This window comes from Crinia signifera, chromosome 3 (genome assembly GCF_055691185.1).
Source record: "Crinia signifera chromosome 3, ASM5569118v1, whole genome shotgun sequence".
NCBI lineage: Eukaryota > Metazoa > Chordata > Amphibia > Anura > Myobatrachidae > Crinia > Crinia signifera.
This window is the reverse complement of record NC_139219.1, coordinates 133,356,991-133,371,097: the sequence shown is the minus strand read 5'-3', so window position 1 is coordinate 133,371,097 and position 14,107 is coordinate 133,356,991. Positions and strand designations below refer to the sequence as shown.

At 42.4% G+C, this 14,107-nt stretch overlaps 1 protein-coding gene across 5 annotated transcripts in view; it reads left to right on the top strand.

Annotated features, from left to right (window-relative positions):
* The window catches only part of HIVEP2 (HIVEP zinc finger 2), a 197,020-nt gene that overhangs the window by 109,586 nt on the left and 73,327 nt on the right, over positions 1-14,107 (top strand). For all 5 annotated transcript variants that reach the window (XM_083176539.1, XM_083176540.1, XM_083176541.1 and 2 more), the window contains one exon: positions 4,255-4,336. The gene's annotated coding sequence lies outside the window, so the exon portion shown is untranslated. The remainder of the gene's footprint in view (positions 1-4,254; positions 4,337-14,107) is intronic.

Genomic DNA, 14,107 nt, shown 5'->3' with positions numbered 1-14,107 from the left:
GATAGATTGGATAAAAAATCTGGGTACTTGTGTATTTTGGCGGCGCCCATCGCAGCGCATACCATAACGCATGCGATGGTATGCGATGCGACACAATTTCGTTGGTTAGTGTATGATGGCATACAATTTTCAAATTGTATGCCATTGTACATGGCATACAATGCCATACGATGCGATGCGATTAAACATTGTATAAGCACCCTAATGGGTGCTTATACAATGTTAAGCACCCTAATGGGTGCTTACAATGTTAAATGCACCCCCACGCCACCCCCCCACTATAAACGTGAACCCGAAGCGTGGCAAGCGCAGCAAGCCCGCGAGGGGCGGCGGTACGCGTCCTACGACCTTTTCATACCCCCACTATCCACGTTGGCATGGAGTTGAGAATAGATTAGTGTGGCGAGCGCAGCGAGCCACCGAGCCCGAAGCGTGGCGAGCGCACGCGGATACCTGTGAAGCCCGCGAAGGGACGCGTTTACCTGTGAAGGTATCTGCGTCCCCTCGCGGGGCTCGCTGCGCTCGCCACACTAATCTATTCTCAACTCCACGCTGATGTGGATAGTGGGGGTATGAAAAGGTCGTAGGACGCGTACCGCCGCCCCTCGCGGGCTCGCTGCGCTCGCCACGCTTCGGGTTCACGTTTATAGTGGGGGGGTGGCGTGGGGGTGCATTTAACATTGTAAGCACCCATTAGGGTGCTTATACGATTTTTCATCGTATAGGGGGTCAAAATCGCGTCGCATCGCATGCCATCGGGTACATGGCATGCGATGCGATACGTTCATCGTACGATGCTGAAATCGGGCACTGCCAAAATACACAAGTACCAAAATCTGCAGCGGGTGCAGTTTTTTTCCGTGCTAAGTTGCATTGTGTTGTGTATGAAGACTCAGTCACACACAAATATACAGTCTTTTGGTGCAATACGAAGGAGATGCATTTTTGGCAAAAAGAAAAGCACTCAAACAACAGCAGAGTTACATGGGTCCTTGTGTTTCCTCACGCCAGAAATCTCACGCTGTATGGGGTACTGAGGCTAGATGTATGAGGACACATCTGTACTACTGTTGAAGGTATTTTTCGAAAGCATATGCTTCTTTACAATTTTCCTGGAATTGGAATTTTCATAGGAATACTGACGACTAAATGCAGCCTTCCCATGCCTCGGAGCGTACCTTTATGTATTCCCATCATCCACCTCCCAGCATTTCTGGGCAGGTCACACATAGCTGTGATATCACAAAACAGGTATCTCTACATAGAAACATGACAGATGTGTACATTTGTGTAGCACAATATTTTTCTGTGTATATGTTTAGTTGCCATGGCAGAAAACAGTGATGTGAACATTTCTCACAGGGTGAGCCATGTACGTGTCATACAACAGAGGTACCGTAATAAAGCTTTCAGGAAGGCTGACGGCCATGGGAAAGCCCTGGAGAGGCCTGAAGGTAACCCCAGAACAGTTTAAAAGAACTCTGGGACTGATGCAAAACCAAAGGGCAATGTGCAGAGATGTGCACTATTCTGTTGTGTCTCATCCTGTATCGGGGTGATTTCAAATAGACAATATACAATGAGGGCATGTTGATGGAATTACAGGCTATGCGGAGTTGGCGGATGGCATACGTGCTGTATGTGCCAAGAATAGGGCTGGTGATGATGATTTCTTAGCAAGTGTATGGGTAGTGGCAGTCTGCTTATAAAGATCATACTCTATACCCAGCTTAATCTATGCATTTAAAGCCTGGGTCACTACTGCTCGCTGAGCAGCGGTCATTCACGTATGCTCAACACCCCCGCAAAACCCCTTGGAAGCACGGGAATGGATGTGTATGCTGACACACATGCCAGTGTACAGGGGAAAAATCATCTGATGGTTGCCGACCATCGAATGATTTTTCCCCGTTCGCAAATAATAGTCAGTCTAAGACTTTTATCTGGATCGAAAATGTCTGAGAACTGAGCGGGGACTAATGCCATGTGACATCAGCCACCCTGCCCCGAGCAGGCTTTGAACCACCTGCATTTGCATTGGGACTAGCATTTTTTCTGCCCGCACCCACCATTTTTGCATGGCCAGGAAAAGCTGGACGTCCCCAAGTGCCAGTCCCCTGTCCTCCCCCTGCCTGCCGCCCTCTGTGCGAACACCTCTGCAACTGTGATAGTCACTGAAGGTGTTCGCACATCGGCCCTTCACATGCGTATAATCGTCCATACACATGCAAAGAGCCGCACCATCAGCCCACTGGAGTGGATACACCAGGGACTGATCCAACATGAATCAGGCCCTTAGTTCTGTGCACTGCAGGGGCAATTATGGGCAATTTGCATTCAGTTCTGCATCATCCCTTGTATATGTATACGGTCAGCCAAAGGTCAATTAAATAAGTAGGGGACACTTATACTGTTTTTAATCTGTTACGCACATGTTCCAATGCAGTAATGTCTATCTGGCCAGATCAGGAGGAAAGAGAGACTTGCCTGACCTAATTATTTATAACTTTACAGCGCCTTCATGTATGTTGAAAAACTTTGTTTATTCAGCAAAAAAGATTTTTCGATTCTATGTTGCTTTGCTGCAGTTAATGGGATCAGTGTGTAAGTGATAATAGAATTTTCAAAATACTGTCTTATAGATCTTTTGAAACCAAGTTGTGTACATACTGTAGCTGGTTTTGGCAGGTTGAAGGGAAAAATACATTTTGCTGTTAACAAAGGAAAACAATTATTACCAGGAAAAATAAGTCATGTTCCGGCTTTCTGGCCAGCTGCTAGAAGGGATGAATTACAAATCTGGGCTTCTTTGCTAGTTATTTGCTAGAAATCTGCACATTCTCTAGATAAGATTGGAAAAGACTCCGTTTGGAACATTTGGAATGCAAATTATGGCTGTTTTCCTTTTTCATTGAAATCTTCAGACCGCCTGGGGAGAGCTAAAGTGCACAAAAATGGAGGAATCTCCTAGCATTTAGGGATTGTAAAGATAATAACGAATCCCTTGTAATAATTCCAAACTTCTGAAATGTCCTGCATAGACTGAATCCAGATGAGTTTCCTGGAAAGTCTTATGATGTTTCAAAGCCTACAAGTCTGAAGCCAAAGCATATGTTTTCTTATATGTTAAAATGTAGATTTCGAGCACTGTTTACATGTACTGGTTAGCGAAACATTATCATTGCCTGCTTGTTTTCATGTTTGATAGCAAGTAATATTGTGGAGACATGTGTTGTGTATTATGAGTTGGGACCAGTCCTTGAATAATTGCTTAATTTACAGCCTGGCATTTGTGTGCATGGACATAGCTGGGATTACATTGCTAGTGGCAGGATATCAGCATTCAATGTAATCAGACAGGAACAGGGCATGCAAATGGCACCACATTAAAATCCCTCAGTGTAGGATGTAAAAACTATAGGGGTTCTAAAGGCCCCCATACACAGGTCTGAAGTGTCCGAGGGACAGATTGGACCTGTTTTTCCTTGAGCCCCCCAGGAGGGCTCCTTCCGACTTTTTACATGCAATAAATCAAATGCGATTTATCAGAAGAACTCCTGGGGAGCTGCCAGGGGAGTTCAAGGGGTATCTGTTGTGATACATCACGGATGGTAATGCCACAGAACTTGGCATGTGGATGACTAGCTTTCATGTACAGCTAGGGGGCTACACTGCCACCTACTGCCTTATCCCCAACACCCAAGTGGTTGATTTACCACTAGGTACATGTGTCTAGGGGCAGCACAGCAGGGTCCTCTACACGGTTTACATTTTTCATGTATCATGGGGGAGATGTGAAGGGGGTTCGGTTTTGATTGCTCTGACATTCTGGTGGCTTCAGCACCAAAGCGACATGAAGAGGTCAGTGGCGTTTATGTGCAGTAACCAATAATGATGTGACTAGGAGTGGCCTGGCCACTAACTTTGCTCCTGCAACCCCTGTAAGTTGCTGTGGATACCATTGTCAGGTGAATGGGACCTACCTTATAACATTCCTTCCCACTGAATAAAGATACCCTACTCAGGAAGGATGGAAATAGGCAGATTATGTGGGTGCCCACGGTAACTTTAAAAGACTTCTGCAGACATAGTTGTCCTATTTATTGTACTCTTACGTTGTACTGTACTTTTGTAAGCACTTTGAATGATGCTGTAGACCCATTGTTGTACCCTGTAAAAAAATGTTGGTGATGATGATGACAATAATAATAATAATAATAATAATAATAATAAAACCCTCTTTTGTCTCCATAGATTACTTTGTGCAGTGAAGGGAAAATAAAGAGAATACGATTTATCTTCTTAAGATACCACCCGTCCCCAGAACTGATATCAGGTAAATATGTTTATCCCCAAACATATTAGTGTTTTCTTGAATTTCTTTAGACCTTAATGTAGTGGTTCCCAAACTGTGTGCCACGGCCCCCTGGGGTGCCTCAGAGCACTTGCAGGGGTGCCCTGGGATGGTGGTCCATGTCATTTTATGTATGGTCAATGTAATAGGGAAAATCAGTGCTTGGGGCTTCCAATCATACAATATGTGAACAAACCAAAGTGAATACTGTCCCTCACAACATAACTGGACCTAAGGATCACATATAAACACACTTTATTTAACTTACATTTTTTTTTTTAAGTACTCAATAAGAAACTTTTGGCCTAGGGCTGCCACGAAAAAAATTCTGATACTCCAGCGTGCCATGATTCCGAAAAGTTTGGGAACCCCTGCCTCAATGATAGACTCAGTTTAATCATCATCAGGGGTTTCTTATCAATAGAGCTGTATCAAGAAACCGCTGTAGAAATGCACAGTATTGTAACACACAATTTTATTGCAATGAGGTGATGTTATACATATGTATTGCAGTTGTTTTACTGCCTTTATTGAGATAATATGGTTTATTTGCTTACAAAGTGCAAAGGTACAATAACCAGTAACATCTAATCAGCAGTTAGCTTTGATTGATTTAGTGCACGTTGAATAATGAATATAAATGTATGACTGGCTGTTTCAAGTATTTGCACATTTGCACTTTCATGATGAATAGCACCCAAACTATTATCATCAATAACCCTCTCCATTATCAAAGCTATTAAGCAATATTCTTAAAGATTATCATCACGTTGTACATTCCATTCACCTCTCAGTTGTATATTACACGCTTACTGTATATTATGGAGATTTCACTGCTGTCCTACTGTTGGGATCGCTTAATAGGCTACCTGTTAAATATGTCCCTAAAACACCTTCACTAAGTTGTTTGTGTATAGGCACAGTAAATGTTTCCTGACCTTGTGTGTAGATACCCTATCTACCGTGTACAAATAAAAATAAATTATGTCTGCCCTGTTTACCTATTACTATACTAGTTACATCGTTACCATCAACAAATGTGATCTTGAAATCATTTTTTTTGTACAACTTATAAAAATGTATGTTAGCATGTATGTAGAAGAGACCTGGTAAAAATGAATAATTAAAACACTATTTAATGCTGTACAGATATGTCCTCATACAACATTGCGGCAGTCGTGCCAAAAAGTTATATGACTCACGGCGAGTCAGATCACGTAAGACTCAGCTAGCATTGAACTCTTCTATCCTCCCCCCCCCCCCCCAAAAAAAAATACATCTTAGTCACAATGCAATGGGATTTGGACTGTGCAGTTTAATTTGATATATGACACTTGTAAATGTATATGTGTCTGAGACCCTGCTACAATGCAACAGATGCAGCTTTTTTCCATGTCAAGTTCAGTTGTGCTCCATATAAAGACTTAACAATTGTCAAACAACTGCATGTATAGAGAGGGGTCACAGTGACATCACTGAAAAATATTGTTCAGTGTCTATGCGCTATATTGTTCACCAGGACAGGTTCAATGCTTGACAATATCGCTTATGAAGCGAATCATTGCGTGTATATGCACTGTAAGGCAAATTTTTCGGCAAAAGAAGGACACCCAATGCTAGCAGAGTTGCACAGCACTTGGTGGCTCACTTGCGCCAGCATCACATGCTGCATGGCATATTGAGGCTAGATGTATGAGGACACATCTCTAGGAACCTATGTATTAGATTTGCACATACATGCAGTTAGTATAACACAAGTGTTGCTCTTATGTCATCTGTTTCTGCACAATCGGGATTTATAAACAGTGTTGGTTTCATTTACTGAATATACTATAGCCTACATTTAGGTCAATATTCGGCAAGCTGCGGTGATTGGCATGGGTTTATATCCTTGAGCCAGAGCAATTCAATTATAAACCTATTTTCTCCCATAGTAAACCTGCAGCAAATATGCGTTAATCCATAAATTCTGGGTTAAGTGTCTGCAGCTATAGGTTAACGTGGCACGTGGCGGCCGTGGTAAGGGCAGACAGTCCTACTTACTGAGGATTTGCAGCTCAAGAGAAACAGAAATCCACAGTAATTGCACCTTGTGGGTTTACCCCATGCTGCAATCGAATAGCCCTGAGCACTGATACAAACCTATGGTAAGCACAGCAACAGATTTGCACCTCCAAGTACAGTTTATGTTATTTTTATTTTGTTTAATGAGTGCATTTGTAGGTCTTAAATATATGTATTTTCTCTGTTCAAAAGCTATAAATATACCATGAGGGGTAAGGTTATGGCTAATCCTGGCATTTTTACCAGTACGCTCTTGATTCCCAGAACACCTGCTGCATTCTGTGTTTGTGGTTTAAATGGTTCACCTTGTTATTTGTGGTGTTAATGTTGTCATTTGTAATGACAGAGCAGAAAGTTCTAAATGGCTATGGCGTAGTATTAAATGCTAGATTTTCCCATCCACTTGGTAAATATATTTAGCAGTGAGCCTTGGCTTGCAGTTTTTCATTTGTAACAAATAAATATTTACACCTATTCAATGTAGGAAGGAAGGAGGGAAAGGAAGTGGTATGAACTTCAGACCTATTAACACCAACATAGCAATTCTACGGATAAAAACAGAAGATTCTAACACCTTACAAGTTTGTCTTCCCACTGCCAGAGTGACAAAATGTATTGCAAGCAAAGCGGAAGGGATTTAATTTGTACCCAAATTCTGTCTCACCACCTGGACTCCTGAGCACTAGCTAATAAAACTGTCAGGAAAGTCATTTTTGTTAAAGTCACCCAACCTGACTGGCATTCATTGTTTGTTCTGGGATGTTGCCGTAGAATGATTCTGGACCAGGTGACTTCCAGTAGGAAGATGTTGAGGTTGGAATTTGAAGTTGATCTGTTCCTTAAAACCTTTGATTTGCGGTGGAAGTTGCAACATAAAAATGAAGAACATTCATGCCTTCTTCTTTGATCCTTTTCATCGTTTCTGAGCCTGACTAAAAGAGAAGCATGGCCATTCATACAACTCTTCAATACCTCGCTTTGATATTTTTCCCTTTTAAAGCAAGCAAAGCTAATTCTACCTCTCCTTGGAGTTTATAATGTGGCAGCTGCTGACAGGAACAGGTTCCCTCCTACCTTTGTGGTTTATTCTGACATTCAGAAGTAAAACATTACAGTAATACAGAGCATTATAAGAAATATTGAATTTATGAACTTCCTTAATGCTATCCTGCTGGTCACCTCAGAGATCTGGATTGGCATAAAAAGAACCATTGAATACCGCAGGCAGGATACTAAATAAGGAACCTTATAACATAACTTCAAGGGGATAACGATAAGGGTCAGTGTGTGTTTTTAATAAGTTTGCAGATTTTCAGCCACATCAGACTGGTTTTGTATTTGTCCTCCCAGAAGAAGATGGGGTAATTAGGACAAACTACAGGAAGCATGGGAAGATTATTAAGAATCACAAACACTATATCAGTACCTTCAGTCGATATCTTTTGTCCAGACTGACCGACCTGATAATTGAAGCAGTACTTTGATTGTTTTATTGCCAATTGGCCTAATGACTCATACAGTACCTACACTCTGATTATTGGTGAATTGGCACAATAATTGTAGTGTTCAGCTAGATTTAATGTGTACCTGGCTTCAGATTGAAAAGTGAGTAATCACTTTCACTTCTCAACTTACCTACAGCACTGTTAATCAGAAAGAGTGACTCACTCCTACAGCCACCGGACTGCGGTTAGGGTTAGTCTGCAGGAGGGAGGGGGTAGTCAAGGTTAGGCTGATGGAGAGATGTGTTATTGTTAGGCTTCAGGAGGATTGGATTAGGGTTAAAATACTTCGGGATCCGTCTGTATTTTAAAAAATCGGAATGCTGATGACGGCATCCTAGCTGTCGGGATTTCAACTGCTGGGATATCCTGCCCAACCCTTCTGCTCTACTACCTCTGTTGCAACATTGTTCCCACTATATACTTCCTTTTTTTGGTAAAAACAAACCTCTTCCTTAAATTTCACCTAATCCTGCAGCCCTGTTGTTTTAAAGTGCATGCTCTAATACTTTTCTTCATTTTGTAGAATGCTCTCATACTGCACTCTGTTTGATATATCTAAAAGCTTCTGCCATACACCCCTCTCCCATGTCTGCTAAAAGCTATACATACAGTATTAAGGTCCTTTAGGCCCTCGCAAGACTTGAACTTTATTGAGTATGGTCCAAGAATGACAGCTGAGCAACTTGCAGGAAGCAATCTTTTCCTAGAGGTATGCAGTTCCAAATCCTTGCAAATTCCCCACACCAGAGCAGATCTTGTCTAAGAAGACTTGAATAACTGCATATAAAACAAGCTTGTTGAACGGAGGAATGAAACATTCATTATAGCTTCCAGAAACCAAAATGTACTACCTCAGAGAACCACTGCTACAGTGCTAAGCCCAATTCATCAGTTCAGAGGCAGCTGTTTCCTGACATTTCTGTAAAATGTTGTGGAAAAAGTAATGAAGGTGGTACAGTAATGGTTTCAAGCTTGGTTTGTGGAAAATATGACAGTGTTTCCATCAGCAATTAAGAATGAACAGGGCTGTTTTTTTTTATTTAGTTGGAGCAGCGTGTAGATGTTGCACACAGGAAAGAGAAGAGACAGCAGAGATGTGGGGTTGCTTTAGGTCAGCAGTAGAGCTATGTATAAGGCGTAATGAAGAGTGTGGACGCATGCAGACAATGAGCCCATGTTTCCATTAAGGGGACAGGATAAAGGTTTCTTCCAAGTTAAACAGGAGAAGCCCCCTCTGGCGTCTCAGCCCACAAACTATTACGAAAGAGCTTCTTCTGCTTTATTTCCTGAAATGTGATACACCAGAATTACACATTGTAACAGCTGTGAGGGACAAAACACACAGAACCACCAATCACCCAGACATTAATTATTTCTATGTTGCAGAGGACAGATGAACAAAATCCATGTCTGTCTATAATATGGCATTCATTTATATACAGAGGGCTGGCCTTTCACTTTCACTTTAACTGCACATTTAAGGTATAGCCTTATGGAACTGTTTTTGTATGTGAGATTTGTATGTAATACAGTATGTTGCTATATATCTAATATTATGTAATAATACTAACGGCACCCCAATTGAATAAGTGGAAATCAGCACTAATTGAATACCCCCCTTAGTCACTCTGCATTATTACAATGCTGCTTCTGGTTCAGCAATTTAAGTACATGGAAATTTCCTGTGCTGGTAACATTTATTGTTAGTCTTATGAGGCTGAAAATCTCTGAGACTATTATTATATACTGAGGATTATTTTTTTCAACTGCCTTGCGGCTACTGTAGTGTTGCTTTTCTTTTGTATTTTATATCCATTTTGATTAACGTAATGCCAGCACTAGGCATGGAGTGGGTTAAACATCCAAATGCTGTGTGTGTGACACTTGGGAAGCATGTGACTCGGGGATCCAATTGGGTTAAAGGGAATGGCAGAGTTAGCTGGGATATTGAAGCAGGAAAGGGAGGAGTCTTCCTCTCTTTCCTGCAGAGTTTTCCCTCCTTCCCTTCCCTTGGTTAATGATGGGGGGGTTTGGGTGTTAATTGTGTTGGCTGATAGGCGGGACAGAACGGCAGTTTAGTAGTTTTAGCCTTCATTATCTGTTTATGCTACGTATATAGATTGTTTTTCGGTGCGCTCGCCTATTCATTGACTTAGGCCTTTCACTCGATCACCCGCTCGGGGGCAGCGTCCCCACCCGGCTGGGTGGGTAGTCAATGTTGTAGGTTGAGTGGATACCGCTTGGTAGGGTAGTTATTGTTTACGTAGACAATACGTGGGGGTGGAGTTTAGTTAATGAGCCGTTCTTTCTTGGGCCACCATTATTTAATTAGCTTAAGAAATTCAAACTAGTTTAAATATTCAATAATGACTCAGCTAACAATTTCTGCCAAACCTATGTCTCCGAGTCTTTATTTCAGGTTTATTTAAGTAAGTTAAGTTATGTTTAAGGTTGAACATGCTAGACGTACACACAACAGGTGCTAGGATGTTTAATATTTCTAGACTCTTCCAGTCATTTTGTTGTACCAGTTTTTAAAAATTATTACTTTTCTTTGCGTTGCATGTGTATTTAATGAAGGCAGAAGGCATACATACGATATCCTGATGTTTAGGATGACCAACACCAGAATCCTTAGAGGGGTTTCTTAGTACCCTAACCCTCTGCCCCAACCCCCATAATCATAGTCCCCCTAGTGCCTAAACCTAACCTTCCCGCTTCCCTGGCCACAAGCTGGTGCTCCCCACATACTTACCAACTGGGATGCATTTAAAGTTCTGGTCCTGGTCTTCTGATGGCAGTCAGGATCCCGGTGCCGGTATACTGGACGTCGGCATCCGGACCGCTGGGATGCTGACCACATCTCTTAATAAATAATGTTTAAGATAACAAAATTCTATTATTTATAATATACTAGTTATAAGAGCATCAAAATGATGGCTTCTGCAATGTACTTTCACTTTGGGCTGTGACAGTTTCACCCCACCCCCCAGTCCCTATCTGCTCCTACCTCCAATCTCTTCACAGCTCCCTCTCTCCATATTCAGCAAGTTTAAAACAGATCAGTGTCCCTGCAAAACTGAACTGTGGCAAATGACAAAATCGTTTTAATAATGGTTTCAATATATAGATACTGTATATGCCGAGGTTTTAACATTGTCCCATAGAACAACCGCTGTGATGAAGAAGATAGATAGTCCAACAGCCTACTTATCAAAAGATATAGCATGTGCAGCAACACATCATCTCTCCTTGTCAATCCAGGCTTTTTAAATATAGATGACATGAACGGGTCTTTCACAGCAGGGGGACCTCAAACCTAGGTCACAGCTGAATTCAGCTTTTGTAATCTTTCTAGTTACCTGTATCCAGCTCTTCTTTTAACATCCCCTTCATCTCAGAAGCAGAGCTGAGTCTATCCGCCCTGGAGGCAGCTTCACAGATCCAGGGGAAAAAAAGTCTAGCAAAAAACTACATTTTCCATTGAATCACTGATATCAGTTCAGACCTAGGAATGGATTATCCTATAAATTACACTAGTCTGATTTGGTCTGATTTGACCCTATTCTGAAGGATTGGGATGAGCAATCGCCCCAAATCAGATGTGTTTGAGATCTGATCCGATGCGTGGCCCCATGCGCATCGGATGGGTTCAGAAGAATGGGCCTCCAACTTGGACCTCCCTCCTGGCAGCAGGGAACAGAGTTGCATGCGATACATTGCATGTGAAACAACAACATGCGATGTATCACATGCGATCCTGCCGGCCAGGCCAGGAAGGTCCCGGGCAGCTCAAGGGGGTCGGATGGCCATACACTGCTGCTGTACATCGCAGTAGTGTATGGCCAGGTTAATACTGCTCCTCACCTTTGTGGGGGGCTCGACAGGGCAATTCAGATGTTGAACCATTCTGCACTGCAGGTGCAGAGAGAGTTAGATTTGGGTGAGTTATATTGTTTCTGTGCAGGGTAAATTCCAGCAGTTTTTTTTTTCAGTTTGAACAGACCCCACCCAAATCTACCTCTATATTCGTGCTAATACATGGTGAGATGGTCGCATGCATTTCTAACTTTTTAGTTCAAAATGCATCGCATGTTTTCATGAAAACGCTCAGTGTTCTTATGGAAATTGGGCAGTGACGCTGCTGCTGGGGGTGGGCAGCTGACATCACCGAATGTCAGCTGCCCGCCCTCTTCCCGTACAGGGAACAAGCAAAGCTTAAGGTGCCCATACACTGCCTGCGACGTCTCGCAGCAGTGTACGGACACCCGACAGAGTGCGAGCCGCCGGAACCTTCCCGGCGGCAGGGACACATGCGATCCATTGTGATGGATCGCATGCGTCCCTGCTTCCCGCCCGCCCCAGAATGGGTGGTCGGACGGCCAGCCAGTCCGACCACCTAGTCGGGTCCGATGCGCACGGGACCGCGCATCGGACCCGACTGCATATCAGGGAGAGGCGATTTGGTCCGATTTAACAGGCCGATTGGCCGAAATCGGACCAAATCGCCTCGATGTATGGGGGCCTTAAGTTTTGCATGTACCTTCCAAATCATTCGATACTCGGCAACCATCGCATGATTTGGCTGTGTGAGCAGCGGCCGGCATTTAATCCACACGCAACGTTGTATGTGGACCAGAATAAGATCCGTAGTTCAATTCGCAACATGTTTATATAGCAGATGTGATGCACGTTCCCACGCATCACATATCGCAAAGTACAAAAAGTATGTGCAGGCATTACTTTTTATACTAGATCTCATTGTAATTAGTTAAAATCACATGGTGTTTTAGCATATCGCATGCGATGTGAACTAGATACAATGCGATCTACTTCAAAACGCACATCGCACATATCGCAAAGTCTGTGGCACCTTATAATGTTAAATCTGCCCTCCTGCAGTGCACATTGTTTTACGCATTTGAGAAAAAATTAGCTTTTGCGATCAGCTCTGAATCAGACCCACAGTTGTATCTGATGCGACCATGGCAGAGGAGCCTGATGGCAGCTGCTGTAAGCGTTCTCCCTGCAGCCCAGGCTCCGGGTCCTCAATTACGCTGCCCCTTCTCTCCTTTTCCCAAGCTACAGGTGATGAATAATAATGTTTTGTATAGATGTGGTAAAGATTTAAGCAGTGGGGCTTACCACTGGGTTTTAGCTCCTGGGTTTAGTGCTTGGAGCTATTTAATACTTTTTTTGGGTGTAAGTGCCTGGGGTTATGCAATTACTGACTATGATAGCTAAGCCTGCATCTAGCACCTGGAAGCATTAGTGATGGCAGATGTCTGGTTGCCCCTCAGGAGGTGGTGAGCAGATATCCATCCTAAATTTACCCTCTGGGCAAGTCATGGGCTATTTAATTGCTTTAGGCACTTAACCCAGAAGCTAGCAACCTGCAATAATAGCCATGACTAATTCAATCTGTCCCAATGAATGTTGAGGGAAAGATTTCTAATGTATTCTTAGTGCATTTATAACACTCTCCAGATTTTACATGAAGAAAAGGAAGAAATAAAATGTTTGGTCTGTCACATGATTTAACTAATGTTTTCCATTCCTTTGTATAAGCCTTTAAAGCTGAACATGATTGGTATCCTCAGTGGGAGGATTTAGGATGGTTTCCAAATCTCATTAGGAAATGTACAGGGTAGATTAATGGAGGACATTCGTGACCCTTCGGCCTATACTGTCAGTGTATGTGAGTAACAGAGCAGGCTGCATACCTGCTTATATGCAGATACTAGAGTTAAAATAAACTCTCCTTTATAAATGTATGTGTTGCTTGGAAAAAAAACTGACAAGATTTGCGTTGCAGAGGTGGTTCTCCTTTTAGAGTAAAGATGTCAGAACTTGTTTCAAGGAGACATAAAATAATTACCACATTTCAGAAAAGGGAAGTGACATGAATAGACTCGGCAAACTGACAAGCATAAAAGTAAAGTTAAAAAAACGTACCTCCCCTGCCAAGCTCATTTCCTCCCTCTTGGCTGCCTACATTGACACTAGCTCTGGGAAGCTAGCAATTGGTCTTAAAATTAAGGTTGGACCACTAAATCTAATTTAAAAAAAAAAGTATTATGTTTAGGTAATGTGTTAGTTAACTAAAGGTTCATCAAAAGTGGCAAATTTAGTATTTTCCCAAAAAAACAATATAAAATAAAAAATGTTAAAGAAGAAGAATATT